This window comes from Aquarana catesbeiana, linkage group LG04, assembly GCF_042186555.1.
Source record: "Aquarana catesbeiana isolate 2022-GZ linkage group LG04, ASM4218655v1, whole genome shotgun sequence".
In the NCBI taxonomy this organism is placed as follows: domain Eukaryota; kingdom Metazoa; phylum Chordata; class Amphibia; order Anura; family Ranidae; genus Aquarana; species Aquarana catesbeiana.
The window spans coordinates 325617013-325635862 of record NC_133327.1 but is presented as its reverse complement, the minus strand read 5'-3'; positions in this window follow the sequence as shown (position 1 = coordinate 325635862).

The following is an 18850-nucleotide window of genomic DNA, read 5'->3' as shown; positions in this document are numbered from 1 at the left end:
CAATCTACTATTACTGCTCTATTGCAAGAACTAAAGCCAGATATCCCTATTGAACGTTTAGAACTGGACAGAGTACACAGAGCCCTCAAGCCAAAAAGAAAGATGGACCCCCACGTGATATAATCACAAAATTTCATTATTACAGAACGAAAGAACAAATACTAATTGCTGCAAGAGAAAAAAAAGAACTTAATTTTCAAGGACACAATTATCAAATTTTTGCTGACCTATCCCAACTTACTATTACTAAAAGACGATCCATGAAACCCCAACTAATGGAACTGCAACGCCACAACATTATGTATCAATGGGGCTTCCCCTTTTCGGTCAGATTTAACTACTAAGGTACAATTTACAGAAGCAGATCAGCAGATGAACTACAACAAACCCTTTTAAAATTAAATCTGACAGAACCCACAAACAGCAACACTCCCACACGCAGAAGAATGGCATCATCTTCACCTTCAGGCAGCACCCAGAAAATTTCAGAACAAAATGGGAATCATCATTCTCACAAAAGAGGCCGTTATGCCACATCATCCATGAACCAAGAAGATTCAATGGACTGACATCCTAATTCCTGATATCTCTTCATTTATTATACTAAGAGATGGTTCTCTATAAAAAACCTGTATTTATAACTGAATGTAACTGCATTCTGATAGTCACACACTGTGTGGGATCATGTTACATTCCAGTTATATTTCTTATTACTTCTGATTCATATAGCCTTAGAATATATAAGTGAAATAAGGAAATTCTTGTTCAGTTATATATTATCAGGTAATAACAATAGATTTATTACTTTTTAGGACAAATATGTTCAATAATCCAGAAGTAATGGAAGCTTTTTCTTTCTATTCTTAAAACAAATATATTATTACCTAACTAGTTCCTAGGATTATGTTTTTGTTTATTCTAATCTGAAGCAATACAACCTCAATTTTATGAGTTAACATATCTAAACAGTTACATACGAATAAAATATGTAATTGTTTACTCTAAAAGGGTTAAAATCCCAAAATAATTCAAACTATCTTCATCAATACCAAAGTTATTAACAGTACCTTTCTAACTGAATTATTTAGCCTAGGGCAAGACTAACCATATACAACCACCCTGGAATAAATAATTTCAACAAAAACTATATTCTGCACTCCAATTAATGAAACATCATTTTGATGTCTTTTGACATAGCACTTCTCTCCTGTAAGCGGAAGATCCGTGTACCCCCATTAGCCCTCCTCATTCTCCCAACCATATTATGTGGGAGTGTGACGAAGGCACTTATTCCCCTGAGAGAGATATTTATTCTCTTTCACGGGTAAATTGTGATTACTTGCAAAAAATAATTTATACAATGTATCATCTAATCTCATATGTTTTTTGTTTACTCTTTACTCCAGAATTCACTGGTTTCTTTTCTATCTATTCATCTCTTCAGTCCACACAGGTTGATCTGCGCAGTCAGCTCTGCATAACAAAAAGTAAGTCAAAACTATTTGATCTATTGCCATGGTACCACTGAATATACTTTCCCTGAATGTTCAGGGAATAAATGTCCCTCAAAAAAGGACCAAAGCCTTCTGTACTTTCCATAACAAGAAGGCTCACATAGTATGCCTCCAAGAAACACACTTCACCAAAGATTCTACTCCAAAATATATTTCTCCTTTTTATCAACAAATTTACACGGCTTCTGCCTGTACCAAGCAAAGGGGAACTCTAATTGCATTTCACCGATCCACACCATTCACCTTATCATCAGAAATTAAAGACCCAGAAGGTAGATACCTGATACTCATGGGTTATATAATGGATACAGCAATCACGGTGATTTCCTACTACGCTCCTAACAAACAACCTACACCATTCCTCTCACATATATTACAAGTGATTAATACACACAAAATAGGAACAGTGATAATGTGTGGGGATTCGAACCAGGTCCTCCTCCCATTTCTAGATAAATCACCTTTTACACCATCCAAAATAATCTCTAGATTACCTTTTTCTCAACTTCTTTCCAAATACAATCTGGTAGATTCATGGAGAGAAAGTAACCCAATGAAAAAGAAATTCACTTATTTCTCGCACCCTCATCAAACCTTCACCAGAATAGATCATATTTTTCTAACAATAGGAATGATACCAGAAATTATTGCATCAGATATAATTCCGATTCCGTGGTCTGACCATAATGCAGTATACACTACTATAGCCTCAGCCATACCAAAAGCGCATGACCCAACGTGGTACTTACCGGACATAATGCTCAAACACCCACTACATCAGATGGCCATTGAACAAGCTTTAAAGGAATACATATCAATTAATAATACAACAGACATCTCCCCAATAACACTGTGGGAAGCTCATAAGCCTGTCTTGCGTGGTACAATACAAAGACAAATGGCACTATTTAAACGGGAACGCAAAAATCTAGCAAAAAAACTAGAACTCAATTTTAATGCAGCCTACATATCATTTCAAGATAATCCATCTCAGAGTACAAAATCTCATCTGGAAAAATCTAGATTGGAATACGATCTATTTCTCACTGAGTCAGTTGATAAATCCCTCAAACGCTCCAAACACAATTTCTACATGAATACAAACAAACCAGGTACATATTTGGCTCGGGCAATAAATTCAACTAACAAATCTTTCAAACCAATACGTTTGAAATTATCAAAAAATGTTTACACTTGTAATCCAGTTAAAATAGTCCATAAATTTCACTCACATCTCGCAACTTTATACAAGACAAACAATGAATTTAATCCTACAGAGGCTGAATCCTTCTTCTCAAAAATAACCTTACCTGAGTTATCTCAGAAACAAAAAAGCAGTTTGGATGAGCCTATAACTATAGATGAAGTTGCTAACGCCATAAAAGACCTAAAACTTAACAAAAGACCAGGCCCAGATGGCTACTCGGCTTTATACTATAAAACATTCTCAGAAATACTCTCTCCCATTCTCACTGAAACTTTTAACAAACTTCTAGATGGACATTCTTTTCGGCAAGAAACACTAATGGCAATTGTTTGTATGATCCCAAAACCCCTTTCTGATGATACTTCCTGTGTGAATTATCGGCCTATCTCTCTGTTAAACCTCGATATTAAATTATTAGCAAAAATAATAGCAAAACGCCTCAATAGCATTATAGGAAAATTAATACATAGAGATCAAGTAGGCTTCATGCCAAATAGACAGGCAGGCGATAATATACGCAGGGCAGTGTTATTGGCACATATTGCTAAAAAACTGAAAATCCCTTTATGTTTTCTATCTCTCGATATTAAGAGGGCATTTGACACAGTATCCTGGCAATATATGCAATATTCATTACAAAAATGGGGTTTTGGACCCCACTTTTTAACATGGATCAAAGCATTATATAATAAACCCAAAGCCTATATAAAATATTCTGGATACAAATCTGAAGCCTTAAATATCGAAAGAGGTACCCGACAGGGTTGCCCATTATCTCCCTTATTATTTGCCCTTATACTCGAACCCATGGCCCAATACATCAGAACAAACCAAACTATAACTGGCATTGAAGTAGGAGGTATTACACACAAATTATGTATATTTGCAGACGATATATTACTTTTTCTATCATCACCACAGGTCTCTGGTCCTAACTTAATACCAGCTCTTGATGGATTTGCAGCCCTATCCGGCCTTATGATTAATCCTAAGAAATGCCTAGTGCTTAATATTTCACTCACAAACATGGAATTGATCCCGGCTAGGGCTGCACTCCCATTCACATGGGCAGAAAAATCAATCCCATATCTTGGAATTCATTTAACAGCATCTCATTCTGACTTATTCTCAACCAATTATCCTCCTTTATTAAGACAGATCACAAATCTAATAAAACAATGGTCGCAACTTCCTTTATCCTGGATAGGGAAGATTAATGCAATCAAAATGACTATTCTACCCAAATTGCTTTATCTATTCAGAGTCCTCCCTATTCCAATTCCTTCCTATTTTTTGAGAATAGTACAAAAAAGAGCAACTTCGTTTATATGGGGCTCTTCTAAACCACGTATACCTATACACACACTACATCTTCCCAAAAATAAAGGAGGCCTGGGATACCCTAATTTTACTAACTACTACAGAGCAGCACATTTGGCCAGTCTGTCCAAATACCATGCAAAACAGGAAATCCCATTATGGGTATTTATAGAGGCTTCAGAAAATGACCCTCTATTAATATCAAATTTATTATGGCTTGATCCTAAAGACCGCTTTAAAATTCATAATCCCATAACTAAACACTTCTTATCTCTCTGGGATAAACTAAAAACCAAATATCAGTTACAATCTCCACACAATCCTCTCCGGCCTTTTATCCGGCATGGATCTACCCAAATTCTTTTAAAGCTTGGACAACATCAGGCATTCAGACACTAAATGATTTCATAGCATCTAAATCATTCCTTTCATTCCCATCGCTTAGAGAAAAATATGATCTACCAAACTCTGAGATATTTAGATATCTCCAAATCAAAAATTTCTATACACCATTCCTAAAGGGGGATACACCGTTATCCCAATTATCCATTTTTGAATCAATCTGTACAAAAGATCCATTTGCTAAAGGTGCAATTTCATCACTTTATAATCAATTATATGGAGTAGCAAATCTTAATAGACCCTCTTACGTTCAGAGGTGGGAGGAGGACCTGGGACGAACTTTAGAAGACACGGACTGGTCTAACATATGGCTCACATCTAAGTCATCTTCACCCAACATCTTAGCACTGGAGACAAATTATAAAGTCCTAACTCGCTGGTACCTTGTACCCGCTAGAGTGGCAAAATATTCACCTAATACCTCAGCTCTTTGTTTTCGAGGATGCCCAGAAATAGGCACATATTTACACATGTGGTGGACGTGCCCAGTAATCCAAACCTTCTGGAAGGAAGTCTTCGTGATTGCATCTAAAATATTTAAAAAAATAATACAACCAGATCCATATTTAACCTTACTTAATCTAAAACCGGAATGGTTAACACTCTCTCAATTCAAACTTATGATCCAACTAATAACGGCTGCAAAACAAACAGTGGCCAAGGCATGGAAATCTCCTACATTGGTACTAGCAGAAACAATTCACAGAATGAATAATACAATGTCCCATGCTAAGATGGTAGCCATCGATCAAAATCAAATTCCAAAGTTTGAAAAACTTTGGCATCCTTGGATAAAACATCAGTTCCTGTCAAACTTCAATGACTCTGTCCTGTTGCCATGGTAACAAATTAAATGACTTACAGAGACACCCATTCTAAGGCTTCAAAGAGAACTAAAAAGAATAATAAACTGACGAGCGGGACAACCTTGTGGACCATACCTCTACCTTTCAACCCTTTTTCTTCTTTCTCTTTCCTTTTCTCCACCTTACGATTAAAGCTCATTATCAGAATTTATTTGACCTATATACACTCTACTTGTAAACAATATGTATAGTAGGTATAAATCATTTAAATACCTACAAAAGTAACTAAGGAAATGATATATATCTTTAATTTAGGTTTACGTGAACCCAATGTTTAATATTTGAAATTTCATGATATTTACCTATATAAACCCTACTGTAAAACAATGAGCTTACTTTATAGATCCTTGTAAACTTACTTTATGTATCTTTATAACATTGTATACTCAATAAACTTCTTTTGACAAGGAAAAATGTCACAAGTATGTTTTCTAGGGAAGTAGATTTAATAGTCACAGGCAGACATTTAAATTGTGTCACCACAGCATGTTGAAGAGATGGATAGTTAAAAATCTCTTGGCTAGGAAGGGCATGTGGGTGGAGGCACATTGTGAAGCTTTTGTGCAATATCCTATTTTTGATCCTTTCCCTAGGGCAGGGGTCTCAAATTGGCGGCCCTCCAACTGTTGCAAAACTACAAGTCCCATCATGCCTCTGCCTGCGGGAGTCATGTTTGTAACTGTCAGCCTTGCAATGCATCATGGGACTTGTAGTTTTGCAACAGCTGGAGGGTCACCAGTTTGAGACCCCTGCCCTAGGGGTTTATCCTGGATCAAGATGCTTTCAAGCAAACACCTAGAACATGGTAGTCTGTTTTTGCTCTACTACCCTAACTTGTAAGGGACTAGGGGAAACTGTGGCTGCGGCCACAGCTGTGACGCAAGATGTAGTCACTCTGGGCACATGACCATGCGAAAGCTGACAACTGGAAAAGTGGAAAGATATGGCAGATGTGTTCAATGCCAGGACAAGGTCATCCAGCTCCCAGGGAAAAGATGCCAAACCGTGCCCCCTCTCTTCTCTTAGGGTTAGCAGTGATGTTGCTGTCACTATTCCTGTCAGCCTTGTAGCAGAAGCAACTGGCACAAGGCACCCACATCCCTGCAATAAATCATTGCGCCCAGGGCAGCCACTCCTGCTGCCCACCTCTTGTCCCGGCCCTGGCTGTGTTGGATGAAGGAGAAGCTCAGGAAGAGTCAGATGATCTGCAGGACACCAAATAGCTCCAAGAAGTGGTGAACACTCCTACACACCCAGGTAATCAGCAGCGGGGCTCCCTGTCACAAATGGCCACCCTTACAGGCCCAAGCCCTACTGACTCAGACTTGAAGTCTACTTTGAAAGAAGTATAATTAGTAATTACCAAGTGTAACATCTCAGTGGACCAGCTTAAAATTCAGATTGGGTGGGAATTAGAGAAACCAAAGCCCTGCACAATGATTAGGCACTCTTAGCCCTTTTACCTATATATATTACCTATATAGACTCCACAAAGGGCTTTATTTCAAACTGTTACCAGAGGTTGCTCAAAAGGTACCTTTGTTCTTATAGCTGCAAAATTAGGCAAGTGGGAAAAGGAGCTGAGTCCAATACAACTGTAAAGCAATATGAGAGCGTACTTTATGCCTAAACATCTCTATATGATGAATACAAGATCCTGTTTGTATTTGATGCATGAGAGACCATGGTTGATTTCCTCCATTTGTTATGTCATTGTTCTAAGTTAGTACAATGCTTGACACAGATGTTAGCACACTCATTAGAGTATTCAAAATAATTATTAGGATCCCCTCACCAGTATTTTAGGATGTGTAGAACCTCCATATGAACCCTATATACAACCCTATATACAAGATGCAATTTTGTGAGCATTATTATAGGCCCACAATCCTAATGCATCAGACATCTCCAAATTTGCCTTTGGCAGCTGAATGGAAACTCTAGCTCAACAATACACTACAAATGGAACATACAGTATATGCCCATAGGGGAGCCCTGTGAAAATTTAAGAAGGTACAGCGTGCTTAGCTATCAACATCTGCCCACACTGTATTTATTAAAGTAAGGGAGGGTTATAACCCCTGTCAGTTTTTGTTTCTATCTGTGCCCCACTGGGGAGATTTCCCTTCAATTTCTGTCCCATAGCCAAAACAGAAAGTAATTTTCTCCAAAGTGAGGGAATACAGGTGTGTCACCAAGGTCACCAGAACTAGTATCTCCATTGGAAGATATCCCCTCTATTCCTGTTCCATGGTCAACTCAAAATTTGGGATTTTCTTATACTTTCACTTTCAATGTTAATGGCAAACAAGACTATTACAAAAAGTGAATACCCCTAGCAGGGGCACAGACAGCAATAAAAACTGCCCGGTGTTCTAATCTTTCTCTATTCCAAAACTAAAAAGAAACATTTTGCCTTTAGTAACACTTTGCCTCTCCCTTTGGAATAGTACCTTAGTTAAAGAATAAATTCACCCTTTGTAACATGTTATATTGTATTCAGAGTGTAACATGTTTCTGTAGCAGCAGCTCTGCACCCCCCTGATCCCCCATTGTGACAGTGAGTGGGAGATCTTCTCCCCATACTTGCTGTCACAATTTTAAAAAAACGTGGCCGTGTAGGAATCTGCCCACATGACCGCATCATTAATTTACAGAGTTCTGTGAATGGGAGAAATACGAGTATTGACAGCCTTTGCCCTTTGCGGATTTCAGCTTGTAGTTCTCAATGAACTAACAGGGCGCTGTTGAGCACTCTAGGTAGTTCATTGAAGCTTCCTGTTATTGTGTAACTGCCTGCCTGTACGAGGTACAAACAGACAGCTTACAATGACAGTCTGCAAGAGTCCTGCATTGTGCCCACGATCTGCTGATCACAAGTACAATGCTTTGCAGGCTCCTGGTAAAGAAATAATAAATGCACATTTGTTTTTACCTGCAAAAAGATAGGCATCTATTTATTAATTTCTTTTAAAGGTGAATTTATCCTTTAAGCCTTATGCCCCGTACACACTATCGGACCTTCCGACAACAAAACTGTGGAATTTTGTTTGAAGGTTGTTGGCTGCAACTTGTCTTGCATACACACAGTCACACAAATGTTGGCCAACAATTACGAACGTGGGAACGTGGTGACGTAAGACGTATGATGAGCCGAGAAAAAGGAAGTTCAGTGCGGCTCCTTCTGTTGATTCCGAGCATGCGTGAACTTTTGTGCGTCGGACTTGTGTACACACGATCGGAAATTCCAACAACAAAGTTTTGTTAACGGAAAATTTGAGAACCTGCTAGCCAACATTTGTTGGCGGGAAGTCCGAAAACAAATGTTCCATGGAGCATACACACGGTCGGACTTTCAGCCAACAAGCTCACATCCAACATTTGTTGTTGGAAAATCCGATCGTGTGTACGGGGCATTAGGCTTACTTTCATCTTGAGTAACATTTTTGGCATATTGAAGGGCATGCTGTCGACTGAACTTCATATGAAGATACTGGGCAGATACTTGACTTCTTTGGATACCAGAAAAATAGTTCCTGAAGATTGGGATTGAACCACAGAAGTGTAATCAGAGACAGTTCTATCTGTATTCCAACAAATAACTATATGTTATGCCTGAATGAATGTGTCAAAGAACAATACATGTTGAAGCGAAAGCAGAGCACCACCCATAAGGAGAAGCTCTGCTTCTTTGCACCCCCCCCTTCCACTGCCACATTTGGCACCTTTGGGGCGGGGCAGGTACCTGGTTTTGACAGGTACACGCTTTCACTTCCGGCTCTAATCGCCGCAGCGAAATGAGCCAGAAGGTCAGCTCCCCTCCTTCCCCCGTAGTCTTCTGGGACACATCACAGGTCCCAGAAAACTACGGGACCATTTTCAAGGCTCAGCGTGACTCGTGCATGCATAGTAGGAAACAGGTTGTTCCCCTATCTGCCTGTGAAATGGCCCTGCAAGAATGCATTAGACAAGTGAAAGGGGAACCACTTCATCACAACAATAATAGCCGTAACTGAGGTAGATACCCTTGAAACATAGAATAACACAGGTCTGTATGCGGACTAACTACAATGTTCAATCGCTTCCTTGCAACTGACCAGTGGAATATTAAAACAAGTCTGCCAGCAGTGGAGCCCCTAAACTCATGTTGGAGGGCTCACCCTGCAAGCAAGGGTACTTGAATCCACAGGTAAAGGATCTATTCTTGTAGCAAATTTCCAGTAATAGCAACAAGTTCAATGCATATACAGTACAAGTTCAATAACTGTGGTCTAAGGCCTCTCACCATATCGATGCTTCACAGATGTCTTGATGGCAGCATTCAGTTTCACAAACACTGTCCCAACCAGCTGAAAGAGGGCAAAAGCAACATAGGCCACTGTCCCTATATACTTTGCTCACACATCTCTGAGAGCCAGGTGAGAGGTAACCTGTAATTCCCTGGGCCTTCCCTTCTCAAGCATGCCCCTGTGTCTGGACCCTAGGTTGTCCTCTGGCTCAGCACTGCAGCACCATCCTCCTTCTCAGCACAGCCTCTCTGCAGCCTGGCAAACAGTCTTCAATACATACCTCACTAATGTTCTGCAGCCTGCTGCCTGGTACTCTCTCTCCTGTGCTCCCTTTCACTGAAAATTACATCAGCATTTGATATGATATAAAATAGTTTACAGGTACATATATTACAGATGTATTCATAAACAAATCTCTTTTACAAAATAGAAAAGAATGTACATTAGCCCAACAGGGGCCTAATAGTATTTGTTAGATATTATAATTCCCGATTCCTCAACGGAGGAATTAACTTTTTCAATAGGTATGGCAGGTTAATGTGTGTGGACCACGTAGGGCCCAGCTACTGTAAGATATAATGCTATATGCAGTGGAGATAAAACAGTTCACACAACATTCATGCCACTCTCACAACACAACACACATTCACACAAAGAGGCAAAATTTGTCCAGCCTCGCCTCCCCAACGCATCCAAGTTTATTATGCAGAGGTCTAGCCAGCTTTAAGGCCCTGGTCCTCCCAAAGACACCAGAAAACCATCCAGGGGAGACCAGAACCGGTTATTGTTGTGAAAGCGGAGTATCTCTCCAAAAGGAATCCTCTATATCAAGCCAGGGTTGCCAGATCTTAGTAAACTTTTTTGGACAGGCCCTACCCTTGTAGATAAGTTTAAAAATTGGTATAGCCTTATTTATCATACGGTACAACAGTTGGACATTTGGAGTGGTTGCAGTCTTCCACTGCATCAAGATTAACTTGCTAGCATAAAACAGTACTATATGGACAAGAGTTCGAATATGAGTCCTGTGTATAAAGTCATTCAGTACACCCAATAATGCAACCTCCGGGGTGCAGGGCACCTGTATATGTAGGGTGTTTTCAAAAAAAGAGAATAAGTCCCTCCAAAAGGTGGACAAAACAGGGCAGGACCAAAACATATGCATATATCAGTGAAGCCACACCTAATGTAGGAAGCTGCGGACTCATATCCCATACGGGCCAGCCTGGAAGGAGTATAGTGTAACTGATGTATGAATTTGAACTGCACATATTGGTCATTTGATCCAATAAGGTCAAGAAAGCACACCTCTGAGGCCTCCCCCACCCCTCCTCTGACAACCCAGGTAATTCCCTTACCCACTTCTGTTGAGCATTCTGAAAGGGTTTAACCCCCGCAGCTTGCAGGCGAGAATATACAGTCGTGACCAGTTTTTCAATGTCCGGATAGGACATTAGCGCCTCCAGAGGTGATTCGGTGAGCTCCAGGGTCAGACCAGAAAATTGTGCCCTAATGGCATGGCGTAACAAAAGATATTTAAAATAAAACTTGTTCGTCACACCACACCTCACCTTCAGACCTTCAAACGAAATGAATGCATCATTTAAAAAATATGAGAGGCTTGTGTGATGCCCAGTCTTGCCCACCACTTAGAGTCTGGGTGGCCCATGAGCTCTAGGAAATTTGGATTATGCCATATAGGAGCCTTGGGGGACACCCCTCCCGGTTTTGTGATCCCTTATTACCCTCATGCCAGGCTAACCAACCAACCTCTATCGGAGAGCCACGGGAGCAGCTTTTAGGTATGGATCTATGTAATGTATCAATGAGTGAGGCCTCAGTGCCATTCACTGCATTCAATAGAGCGGTGGAGCAGGATGAGGAGGCCTCCAGAAACGAATCGTAAACATAGGCAAGCTGTGATGCTATAAAATAGTGTCGTAGATTAGGGCAGGCTAACCCCCCATCCAGCTTTGCAGCCTGGAGTGAGGCCCTAGCAATTCTTGGGCACGATCCTTGCCAGAGGAAGGAGACAAGTGAGTTAATTTTGTTAAAAAGTTTTTTAAACAAAAAGACTGGGGAAGCCCAGAAAACATAGAGAAATTTGGGTAAGTATATCATTTTAAAAATATTCATGTGTCCAAATAAATTTAGTGGTAATGAAGCCCAGGAGCGTAGCCTGGTCTCCATATGTGTTATGATCGGGGTGATATTGAGGGTCTGGAAACTCGATAGATTATTATTAATATATATTCCTAGATATTTAAATGTATGCTGTATGGTCAATTTAGATTGGGCTAGGTAGGTATAGTCCCTTTCGGGACCTATAGGGAATGCAACAGACTTTTCCCAGCCAACACGCAGTCCTGAGACCCTCCCAAACTCCTCCACAACCTCCATCAGAGAGACAAAGGCCTGCTCTGAGCCGTCCAAATAGATCAAAGCATCATCCGCATATAGGGAGATCCTCTCAGACAGCTCACCATAGCAGATGCCCCCCCACTGTCACTGTCTGACGCACCGCCAGAGCAAGAGGCTCAATGGCAAGTGCGAACAGAAGTGGCGAAAGTGGGCAGCCCTGCCTAGTCACCCTTTGCAAAGAAAACATTTCCGACACATCTGTCACGTACCTGGTAGGTTTGAGCCCGAAGTGCAAAGAGAGGCCTCCCCTACGACTCCCACTCACAGCCCTCTGGAATGGGGACAGAGGGCACAGGAGTGAGGAGTGGTATGAGTGCCTGGCAGGATTAACAGTCTGCCCAGAAGTCCAGGAGTAGTTAGGACCCAGGAAACTGGAACTGAAGAGAAGGCTGGAGACTGGAATGCTGACTGGAGCCAGGAACAACAGCAGGTAAGCAGGCAGAAGACTGGAGTGCTGGACTGGAACCAGGAATGCAGCAGGCAAGTAGGCTGGAGACTGGAACGCTGACTGGAACCAGGAACAACAGCAGGTAAGTAGGCTGGGGACTGGGAAGCTGGACTGGAACCGGGAACAACAGCAGGTAGCAGGTTGGAAACTGGAATGCTGGACTGGAACCAGGAACAACAGCAGGTAGCAGGCTGGAAGCTGGAACGCTGGACTGGAACCAGGAACAACAGCAGGTAGCAGGCTGGAAGCTGGAACGCTGGACTGGAACCAGGAACAGCAGGTAGCAGGCTGGAAACTAGAACGCTGGACTGGAACCAGGAACAACAGCAGGTAGCAGGCTGGAAACTGGAATGCTGGACTGGAACCAGGAGCAACAGCAGGCAGGTAGGCAGGTATCAGGGATCAGGCAGAAGGATCGTCAGACAGGCCAGTGATCGATATCAGGCAGACAGCAAAGGTACCAGGGATCAAACAGGAGAATGGTCTAAGCAAGCTGGGGGTCAGATGCAGGCAGATAGCTGGGATGGTCACAAACAGATCAGATCAGGTTTTGGCACACAGAACGCTGTAGAGCAGACAGCGGGGACTGAGTGTGACAGGCAGGTTTAAATAGCCCGCCTGGCGCCAACAGGGATGCGCACCAATGAGCCTGGGACGCCGATTACTGGCAGGATCTTCCTGACAACATCTTTATTGGTATTGATCCTTGCTCTGGGGTTAGTGTAAACCAATAATACAGAAGCAAATACTCTTGCGCACAGGTGTGTAAGCTAGATGATCCCAAGGGTTTAGAAAGGACAATGGATTTCGGCCTTGCTGCTCTCCAGGATGGGATTATCCTAGTAGTAAATGATAAGAAAAAAGAGAGTGCACCAGCCTAGTGCATTATCCTAAGGTAAATTTATTAATTAAAACCAAGATTAAAATCTACTCACAATTGTAAGGAGAGATCATGGACAGGCTGCCACTTCAGGGATCTCTCCTTACATAAGACAAACATCATTATCTGGCAGCCCTTGCTCCCCATTTGGCATAGCCAGGTTCTTTATCCCACGGCCGCCACCTGGGTTCTCCCAGACCTAAAACTTCTCCAGTACAGAGCAAAGTCCGTTCTCCTACACCTGGCTTGAGTCTAGGACCTGGAAACTGCTACCAGTGGACCAATCGCTTTGTGACTTTATGTAGTAATTTATGATCTACCAACTGATAGGTAAATTTAGTAAATTGCTCATTAGGGGAGTTAGATTTGCCTCTGTTCCAGCTTGGCTGATGTTGCGTGTGGTTCCACACTGAGCCGGTGGGTGTCGCTGTTACCATTGGCTAGTGTTGGAAAGGCAACGTGTCGAAGCGTATGGGTGCTCCTCTGTCCCGGAGACAACTCGGTGGAGGTGGTCCTCCGAGTTGCATTCTGGGAGAGGGTATTTATGGGACAGACGCCATGTTTTGGGGTTCGTTTTCAGCCACCTGCTGGCCCTCCTGGCCGACAGGTATGCGTTAGAGTGCTACCTCGTGGTCCCCCGTTCCGGAGGCCCGCACCGCTGTGGCACGTGGGTGGGCCCAGAAGCATGTCTGGGGCCTACCACAGCAGCCGAGGAATGGTCCTGAGCTGTTTATCCAGAGTGAAGAAGCTGGGCAACCGAGAAGATCCCAGGGGAGGACCCGTCATGGAAGGATCACGCAGAGTGCTGGTCTGGAGAGGGGCCTGGTGACACGGTTGGAGGACGTACCCTAAAGTAGTTTTACAGCATAGTACTGCCAGGTTGGCTTAGAGGTCCAAGTAGGCCTGGGCAAACCCTATAAACCGCTGGACTCCTCTTTTATCAGATGGGGCTGGCCACTCCTGGATAGCTTGTATCTTTTGGGGATCCATTGCGACCCCATTCGCTGATATGATGAACCCCAAGAATTGTACAACTGATTTTTCGAATTCACATTTTTCCACTTTCAAATAAAGCTTGTGCTGTTTCAGTATGGTAAGAACCTTTTTAACGTGCCCCTTGTGTAGCTCAATTGTGGAGGAGAAAATGAGTATATCGTCCAGATAGACAACAAAGAAATCGTCCAGGTATTCTCGGAATATATCATTCACCAGGTTTTGAAAAGTGGCTGGAGCATTACAGAGCCCGAATGGCATCACCAAGTACTCGAAGTGTTCAAACCTGGACCTGAAAGCCGTCTTCCATTCGTCCCCGGCCCTGATTCTGACAAGGTTATAGGCACCTCGGAGGTCTAGTTTGGAAAAGACTTTGGCTGATCGGAAGCGTTGGAACAGCTCCGGAATGAGCGGCAGTGGGTACCTGTTCTTGATGGTGATATTATTAAGCTGCCAGTAATCCACACATGGTCTAAGGGAGCCGTCTTTTTTCCCAACAAAGAATATACCCGCTCCGGCAGGTAAGGACGAGGGACGGATGAAACCCTTTTTCAGGTTCTCGTTGATATATTGTTTGAGAGTCTCCAGCTCAGTCTCCGAGAGAGGGAATATATGACCAAACTGGACTTCCGATCCAGGCAGAAGGTCGATCGGACAGTCGTAAGGCCGATGAGGTGGTAGGCGGTCAGCCATTTGTTTGTTGAAGACTTCTTGGAACTCAAGATATTCATGGGGAACATGTTGGAGTTTATCTGACGGAACAGTAATCGTAGCACAGACTTTCGGAGCCGAGGGGAGGCAATGTTGAAAACAATACGGAGAGGAGAAAGATACCGCCTTAGTATTCCATTTGATCTGTGGATCGTGAGCCTGTAACCAGGGCAGGCCTAGAATAACTGGAAAAATGGGAGAGTGAATGAGGTCTAGTCGTAGGAACTCTTGATGCCCGGAATCTGTGGTTACTAGAATAGGTTGGGTCTCCTGGGTGATAGGACCTGAACTAGGGAGAGACCCATCAGCCAGATGTATTCGTAGACCTTGAGCTTTGGTTTGCAAGGGGATATGCAGGCTGTGGGCCAAGGCAGCATCCACGAAGCAACTACATGCACCCGAATCAATGATGGCCGGTAAGCGGGACTCCCATTCCGGTAGCTGTAGAGAAACAAACAACATCACGTAAGATCTTGGAGCATTGTTGTCTTGGCAATTCATCAATTTTGGCTGAAAGAACTTACTGGGCCTTATTGGGCAGTTGCGCAAGAAGTGTCCGGCCCCCCCACAATAGAGACACAAGTTGGACTGCCGTCTGCGTTGCCTCTCTTCTGAGGTCAGTGGAGTTCGGACCAGGCCAAGCTGCATAGGTTCAGCCTCGGGAAGTGTCGTAGTACCAGCTGCTGTAGGAGATGGTGACTGCACGGGTAGGGGTCTGGACGGCGTCCACGCAGGGTGTGGGCCTTGGAAACGCTCTGAGCGACGTTCACGCAAGCGCCTGTCCAGTTTCGTGGCTGCTTGAATTAATTCTTCCAAGGAAGCGGGAGTTTCCATCCTGGCTAACTCGTCCTTGAGAAGTTCGGACAAGCCTTGACGGTACTGGTAGCGCAGGGCCGGCTCGTTCCAGTTTGTGTCAGCCGCCCATTTACAGAATTCCACAGTGTAGTCCTCAATTGGTCTCCTTCCTTGGGACAGGTGGTGCAGGATGGCTTCGGCTGTAGCCATACGCTGTGGGTCGTCATAGAGCTGGGACATACTTTCGAAGAAGGTATCTATTGTATTTAGCACGGGACTTCCCTGTTCCATCAAGCCGTGGGCCCAGGCTTGAGGTTCCTCAGACAGCAGTGAGATCGCAAATCCCACCTTGACAACTTCTGATGCGAAGGTTCGGGGCTGGAGGGCAAAGTAGAGAGAACATGCGTTTTTAAAGGCCCTACATTTCTTACAGTCCCCTGAGAACCGTTCGGGTGTAGGAACCCTGGGTTCCGGAAGCGCCATGATGACTGTGGGACTGGCGGTAGCCTGGGGAAGCGGACCTCCACTGCTGGGTGCGGGAGCTGCCAGGGCGGCACTTTGCGGGGGGCGGCAAAAAGGGCCGCCCCCCCGCATGAGATAAAGCCCCCCCACCCGTCTTGCTGATTCCCGGCTCCCGCCTCCCGCACACTTGCAGCCCACGGCGGCCGGCTTTCTGTAGCGGCGCCACTGTGTATGGGCGTGCTTGGCAGAGGATGGGGGCGTGTATCTCACGCCCCCCTACTCTCTGACAAGCACGCCCATACACCACGGCGCCGCTACAGAAAGCCGGCCGCCGTGGGCTGCAAGTGTGCGGGAGGCGGCAGCGGGAGCCGGGAATCAGCAAGACGGGTGGGGGGGCTTTATCTCATGCGGGGGGGCGGCGTGTCACTCGCGCCCCCCATAAGCAACAGGTGACAGGTGGAGCCTTAAGCTCCGCCTACCCTCCCCTGCACTGCATCTTCTCCTCGGCCCTGGGGCTGTGACGTCAGGAGGAGAGAGAGGAGCACGAGGGAAACCCCCAGGACAGCAGGTACAGTGTTTTAATAAAGTATATCAGTGTTATGGACACTGGCAGCATTTGATGGGCACTGGCAGAATTTGATGGGCACTGGCAGCATTTGATGGGCACTGGCAGAATTTGATGGGCACAGTGGCTGCATTTGATGGACACAGTGGCTGCGTTTGATGGGCACGGTGGCTTCATTTGATGGGCACAGTGGCTGCATTTGATAGCACAGTGGCTGCATTTGATAGCACAGTGGCTGCATTTGATGGGCACAGTGGCTGCATTTGATGGGCACAGTGGCTGCATTTGAGGGCACAATGGCTACATTTGATGGCACAATGGCTGCGTTTGATGGGCACGGTGGCTTCATTTGATGGGCACAGTGGCTGCGTTTGATGGGCACGGTGGCTTCATTTGATGGGCACAATGGCTACGTTTGATGGCACAATGGCTGCATTTGATGGCACAATGGCTACGTTTGATGGCACAATGGCTACGTTTGATGGCACAGTGGCTGCGTTTGAGGGCACAATGGCTGCGTTTGATGGCACAATGGCTACGTTTGATGGCACAGTGGCTGTGTTTGATGGCACAATGGCTACGTTTGATGGCACAATGGCTGCGTTTGATGGGCACAGTGGCTGCAATTGATGGGTACAGTGGCTGCGTTTGATGGCACAGTGGCTGCTTTTGAGGGCACAATGGCTGCGTTTGATGGCACAATGGCTACGTTTGATGGCACAGTGGCTGCGTTTGATGGGCACAGTGGCTGCGTTTAATGGGGCACAGTGGCTGCGTTTGATGGGGCACAGTGGCTGCGTTTGATGGGGCACAGTGGCTGCGTTTGAGGGCACAATGGCTGCGTTTGATGGCACAGTGGCTACGTTTAATGGCACAGTGGCTGCGTTTGATGGGCACAGTGGCTGCGTTTGATGGGGCACAGTGGCTGCATTTGATGGGGCACAGTGGCTGCATTTGATGGGCACAGTGACTGCGTTTGATGGGGCACAGTGAGGCTGCAATTGATGGGCACAGTAAGACCCCCCGTGATAGCATTAAAACTCAGCAGCTAAAAATACTGTAGCTGCTGACTTTTAATATTAGAACACTTACCTGTCCAGGGATCCAGCGATGTCGACACCTCAGCCGATTTTCGGATTGGCTCTCGGGTTTTGCCACTATCATTCATGGTAAGGGAAACCGACCAGTTCCCTACTGCACATGTGCGAAGCGCGTTGCACTTTCTGAATGGCCCAGTGGAGGAAGGAGTAGGGGGGGGCAAACTTCAGAGGGGACAGCGCAGTCTCCCAGAAGTGGGGAAGGGTACCTGTCAGAAACAGGTACCCGTTCCCCCCTGAAAGGTGCCAAATGAGCCTAAAGAGGAAGGGTGTTGTTTACAGATGATAGGGTGGGTCTTAAACAGGAAGGGGTGTGGCCTCGGCAGGATGGGGTGGGTCGTATTTAAATTAGGGGGGTGCATGCGTTTAGTCAGGCCTAGGGCAGCACAAAACCTAAATACACCACTGGGAGCTGCGGCGGCAGGAGAAAGTGGCCCTGTAATCTGTTGGAGGCGGTTGTCAATCTGAGTATATCCCTCTTGTAGTTTCTGGATGGAGTCAGCCAGAGTGGAAACCTGCTGACACAGGATCTCCAAGGGAGAGCGCGCTCTGTCGGCCTCGGACATCTGGCTGGTTTGTACTGTCATGACTAATACTCACCGAGGCCAAGATGCAGAGAGCGGCTCGCCCTTACGACCACGCGCACCCAAGCCCCTGGAGATGATACAGGGAGCAGGGGGCACGCGGAGGCACAGGCTTCCGGTAACTGAGGGATTCCAGGAAGGCCTGGTGGAAGTTTAGTTGCTGACTGGAGGTACACCGGCGGGTGCCGTTCAGGACCGGGGAACTAAAGAACAGGAAGTCCGTTAAGCAAGCAGAGGTCAGAACCGGGTAGTCAGGCAGAACAGAGTCCGTTAACACAAGCAGAGGTCAGAACCGG